Source organism: Cyrtonyx montezumae, unplaced genomic scaffold, assembly GCF_038088225.1.
Source record: "Cyrtonyx montezumae isolate F1298 unplaced genomic scaffold, pur_monq_1.0 scaffold_8, whole genome shotgun sequence".
Classification (NCBI taxonomy): domain Eukaryota; kingdom Metazoa; phylum Chordata; class Aves; order Galliformes; family Odontophoridae; genus Cyrtonyx; species Cyrtonyx montezumae.
The window spans coordinates 78,255,028-78,261,027 of NW_027072089.1; the positions used below are offsets into that span (position 1 = coordinate 78,255,028).

At 41.1% G+C, this 6,000-nt stretch overlaps 1 long non-coding RNA gene across 1 annotated transcript in view; it reads left to right on the forward strand.

Moving 5' to 3' along the window:
* Nucleotides 1–4,148, forward strand: part of LOC136058695 (uncharacterized) — a 39,814-nt gene extending 35,666 nt beyond the window's left edge. The window contains exon 3 of the long non-coding RNA XR_010623157.1: nt 3,143–4,148. This is a non-coding gene — a long non-coding RNA (uncharacterized LOC136058695). The remainder of the gene's footprint in view (nt 1–3,142) is intronic.
* The last annotated feature ends 1,852 nt before the right edge of the window (nt 4,149–6,000 follow it).

Sequence of the window (6,000 nt, forward strand, 5' to 3'; positions counted from 1 at the left end):
GAAGTTAATGGAGTTAAGTCCAGCTGGTGTCCTGTTACGAGTGGTGTCCCCCAAGGGTCGGTATTGGGGCCCATCTTGTTTAATATCTTAATTGATGACCTAGATGAGGGGATTGAGTATACCCTCAGTAAGTTTGCAGATGACACCAAGTTGGGAGGATGTGTCAAACTGCCTGAGGGTAGGGAGGCCCTTCAGAGGGATCTGGATAGGCTGAATAGCTGGGCTGAGCTCAATGGGATGAGGTTCAATAAGGCCAAGTGCCGGGTCCTGCACTTTGGCCACAATAACCCCATGCAATGCTATAGGCTTGGGGCAGAATGGCTTGAAGAATGTAGAGAGGAAAAGGACCTGGGGGTGTTGGCTGATGCTCGGCTTAACATGAGCCGGCAGTGTGCCCAGGTGGCTAAGAAGGCCAACAGCATCCTGGCCTGTATTAGAAATAGTGTAGCCAGCAGGAGCAGGGAGGTGACCATCCCCCTGTACTCAGCTCTGGTACGGCCGCACCTCGAGTACTGTGTTCAGTTTTGGGCCCCTCACTACAAGAAGGACATTGAGGCCCTGGAGCGTGTTCAGAGAATGGCAACAAAACTGGTGAGGGGTCTGGAGCACGAGTCTTATGAGGAGCGGCTGAGGGAGCTGGGATTGTTTAGTCTGGAGAAGAGGAGGCTCAGAGGAGACTTTATTGCACTCTACCACTTCCTGAAGGGGGGTTGTGGAGAGGAGGGGGTGGGCCTCTTCTTCCTGATAAATAATGACAGGACGAGAGGGAATGGCCACAAGTTGTGCCGGGGAAGATTTAGATTAGATTTGAGGAAAATTTTTTTCTCTGAAAGAGTGGTCAGGCACTGGAATGGCCTGCCTAGGGAGGTGGTTGAGGCACCATCCCTAGTGCTGTTCAAGAAGCGTTTAGATGAGGTACTAAGGGATTTGATTTAGTAGTTCAGTGGGTAGGGATGGTGATAGGAGGATGGTTGGACTAGATGATCTTGTAGGTCCTTTCCAACCTAATGTACCTATGAACCTATATCTATAATGCTGTGGAATAGGACTGATGCAAGCCAAACAATGTGCAATGTGTAGGTCCTAGCTTAGCAAACAAGTCTGAGTGTGATGTTGTTGCATGTTTACTTTGGGTGCCTATGGTATGACAAGCTCTCATGGCTTACATGTCCTTGCCCATCTTTCCATGTATATTTCACATATTCACAAGACATAGTTATTAGTAACACCAGAAAATGCTTGGTTTAAGAAAAAGGCAGATTGTTTTGTAAATATTAGCAACAGTTGGTTGTGACTGGAAGGAGATTGACACTGAAAGGCATTCTGAAATGTTTATGATGCTTCCCCTAAAACTATCTACAAAATTCCCTCCCTCATCTGCCACCAACCTTTAAAGAAATTTTTTGGTTTTTTTAACTTTGATATCCTGACACATTCTCAAAGGAAACTACTACTATGGAACAGTGCTTAAGATCCAAAGCAAAAAGTTCTTATCTATTCCCTCAAGCTACAGCTTTTACCTGCTTAACACCTGTAGTTTGATTGATAACACTTTACAAGATGCGATAAAGACACTTAATACCATTAATAATATTCACATACTCGTAATCTTTGCTCAGAGTGCTGGGTTCAGCCCTTGGCAGTAGCTGTTTCTATTTTCTGCTGCAAGCTAATTGATTGGGGTGTGCAAACTTTGTACGTGCAGTTCCAGTATGAATATGAACACGCACTTTTTCATTTCATGATTAGATCTGTATGAAAATCAGGAGGAAGTGCCTCCAGTTACTTTATATTATGGTATGGTTGTGGACAAACTTATCCAAGGGACAGTGTGGGAGGGCAGCTGAGAGATTTGGTGCACAAACTTGGCATGAAGATTTCTCATCTGTTTTCTTTCTATGAGACATCTCCCTGATGTGATCTGTTGGTGGTGAGATCCTCCAATGCTTTGCACACCAACTTTCAGGCACATTTTTGGTATGTCAAACATGTTGCCAAGAGCACAACCCTGTATTTCACTGCAGTGTTCCTGGTTCACACCCTTGCACTTCTGGTGCAGAAGGAATGCCACACTGGTATTCAGAACCTGGTTCTTCCCTGCTTTTCCTTGTGTGGTTACTGCTTGTTTTCATGAAGTGAGAGCAGGCTGCTCTGTAGTGGTGTAAATAAGTTTTCCCAGATGCCAAGTAAAACATCAGAGAATAAAACCATATGTGTGTGTGTATCAGAAGCCATATCAATATCTCCTGCGTCTGTGCAGCCCTACCAGCAGTCTAGATCTTTAGAAAAGGAAAATTCAGCTCAGTGTGTCTGGCAGAAAGGAATAGGGCTAGAAGAGATCCAGGAGTTGGGAGCAATCATTGGGACTTGGACTTCTGGTGTTAAAGGACAGCCTTTCCAGATGAATCTTACAGAACTTTATTCTTATCATCATACAAAGCAAAACAGTGAAGTATTAGGGCCAGGTCCTCCCAACGTGCCAGATTTTATTCTGTTCTGGCCTCATTTCAAGCCAGCACTGCTCTCTGTGCCTCCGTAACGTGAAATCTTCCCCTCAGAAAAGACCTTTCATCCACAAGAGTCATCCACAGAAGGCCACTCCACTCTGATCAGCTCCCAGGGTAAATTAATGAAATAAGTGTTCCCTGCAGGTCTAGTTTTTACCAATTGGCTGGAGCTCTGCCTGGGGAAGCAGGCAGAGGTCTCTCTCACATCACTTCTTTCTTCTTCAGTGAGGCACAAAGAGGGATGCTCTTTGTAAAGTTCTTCCTGACCACAAGTTCTGCAGGGGAGTGTGTTCTAATTTTTGTGGGTCTTTTTGGAGATATTTTTAAACAATAATATCAACAATCTTAGTAAGTGACAGAAAATGGTGCCTTAAATACCTGCTCAAAAAGCAACTTTATTATGAGCCCCTCGACAGGACAGTTGTGTTTTTATTTTTTCACTTCCATTGCAGAGAGTTGCTAATTAAAGATGTCATGTAGACCCACACAGGAAGGAAAGAATTTCACAAAATATCCTGTTTCCCACCCGAAGGATGGGAATAGAGTGGGGGGAGAGAGAATGAATCAAAGGATGAGCACAGGAATATAAGGTTAAAACTGCAATAGTGACAATAAGGGTTTGTTCTTTTCCACAGGAGCCTGTCCCAAGAAAGGATTCCTAGTGGGCTATTTCCTGTTCACATTGTCTTCTTTCTCATGAGAATCCATTCTTAAACACCATGACTCCTTGAAGGCTCTGACAGATGGTGGCATCCTACTGGACTTTGACTGAGCAAAGCAAGGAAGAGTTAACTCCATGAGACAATACTGGTGGTGCTGGAGTGTGAGGAGTAACCCACAGCCAACACTCATGTTACAAGAACTGCAGCAAGGGTAAAGACTAGTTTTGCAACTGCCTGTGGCACTCCAGATAAAAATAATGCAGAAACACTTCAAGAGCTCTATTCCATTTTGGTTAATGTGTGTTAGGTTATATCAATGGGGTCCTGATTCTGTGAAGAGGATGCTTGAGAAGTGTTAAGCACATCTGATGCTTATCAAGAAGGTTTAGGAATAGTCAAGAGATATTTGATACTCTCTACAAGTTGCTCTTGGAATAACTGTTCTGCCAATGGTGTTATTAATCTGAAATCCTAATCTTATCCATTTCAGATGAAGAACCCTCTGTGAGAGGGTTTGAGAAAGCAATTCTTGCTAAGCAGATATTGTAAGGATGTTCCTGTTAAGTTCTGTAAGTGGCACATTGCACCTATCTACTGGTACTGTGCATATTGTGTGGAGAAATAGGAAGTATTGGGGATCTGAGGTACAATGAATCCTAGTGTTAATAAAAGACATGCTGGGGGCTTAGAAACTTCTGCCTTTAACATGGCTACTCTTGTAGGTGCTAAAAGAGACTTATTCAGACAAGTTTTGACCTTATGGAAGCATTCAAGCTTTTTAAACTGTTAACTACAAACAGCACCTTTGGTAAAAGAAAGGGGAAGAGTCTCTTACTTTCACTATCCTCTCACCTATATAACCAACTCGTTCGCCAAATGTCTCACTCCAAGTTTCAGAAATTAGGTAGAGAGACACCTAGATGTGAAAGGAAGGTGGCTACAGAAAGGCTTGTACAGTCTGAGATATAAAGCAAATACAGAAAGCCTGAGGCAGACATAAAAGGATAATGGATAGGTCTGAGGCTGCTCACAATTTTTCATTTTTCAGAAATTTTTCAGAAAAAAAAATTTCAGAAAAAAATATCCCCAAAATCTAAAGAGGACTTTTCCTTTGAAAGGATTAAATTGCCAGACAGAAATCTATAAGCTGCTAAGCAAAAAACCACCCCTCAATCCCAAGCTCTTCCCCAAGTACTTCCTTTTTAGAAATACTTTTTTTTTTTCCTGATAAGTCAGCAGAATTTTTGCAGGGAATTGCCAAGAGAACAGCAATGCCATCCTTTAGATTGCAAAGTCAGCCTAGTTCAGTGCAGTCACCTCAGCCTTGTAGTGCCATGTGAACAAACATAAAGACAGAGTCCTGCCCTCATAAGGGAGCATGAGCTTGTGGTGCTCTAGAGAAAGTCCTACAGACAATCTTGAAATGTTTATTGTGAAATTAATTCTGAATTCTCAAAATAGTCTTCTGTTCTCCTGTATTTTGTTAAGGTTTCTGTGTATTACTAATCTTAGTTGATCTTAGTTAATCCTCTTATTGAATAATAAATGCAGATGGTGCAAATGTGACAGAGCGTGCAGTTTTAAAAACATCTTCATGTGCTGTGGTTTCCAGTTTTGTCCCTAAAGGCCAGAAAGCACGCAAGCCAGAAAGCTATGGGCTTCAGAGGAACAATGCCTTGGCCCTGCACTTTTAGAGCAGTGGATTTGCATTTGCTTATTCTCAGAATTTTAGTGGTCTCTTTGGGTTAGATAATATTCATATTCCTTGGAGTTCTAAAATGAAAATACTCAAAGGTGACATAGAGCGCAAGTTCTCACAATTCTCTGTCTATCTATCTGGAATTGTACAATTTGTTGCACAAAGGCAGCAGCAAAGCAAAGACTGTAAGATTAAGCCTTGAAGATCCTGAAGTTCTCTTTCATTCATTAAGAAAAGTGGTTAAAATACAAGTAGATATTACCTGTTATATATTACATCTTAAAAAACAAACAAACAAACAAAAAACAACAACAACAACAAAAAAAGATTTTAGCTGGTAATGGGCAGAGTTAACTGAGAATGAAATTTTCTCCTTCCGAGAATTGCTTTCTTAGCACAGTTCAGAATTGTTGCAGAAAGGCTGTTCTATCTGTTCTATGATGAAATCCATTGGAGACAGATGGATTCAGTGGACAGATGAAAGTTTTCTCACAGTTTTCATAACACTGACTAAAATGAGAGGGAATTGCATACAGTTTCCTATTGTATCTATGAACCTCTATCAACATGCAAAATTCAAGTGAAAACACCCGCAGGTAATGAGAGGTAAGAGCAAGCATTACTGCAGTGATTCTGTGCTTCATGGGCATGCTGACAAAATTCAGACACTCCTGTATTTTCAGTTTCCCACTCAGAAAATGTTTAATTACTTTTTTCTTTCTTTCTTACAGTCACTTTAATTGAAATCGTTGTTTATATCATTCAGTAGTTTTATCACCAAGAACACCTGTGTGGGAACTGAAGGTGATAAGGAGAATTTCAATACATCACTGCTTTCTATTGTCAAAGTATGTGCAGGTATAGAAGTTGCTATCTGTCTCCTATTTAGGTAAGATAAAGGAATCATAAAATGGGGTGTGTTCTACCTATGGTCAATATGTAAAATCCCACCTGGAGTGATAAATACATGGAAACTCTAAATCAGATGTGAAACCCAGGTGTCAAATATGTCCACTTGGGGGTTTTATCATGCACTTGTATTCCAGATAGATTCTTTTTTTTTTTTTTTCCATAGAATTTGCTAATGGCTATGCCACAATGAGATATTCATTTATATCTCAATCTTGGGAAT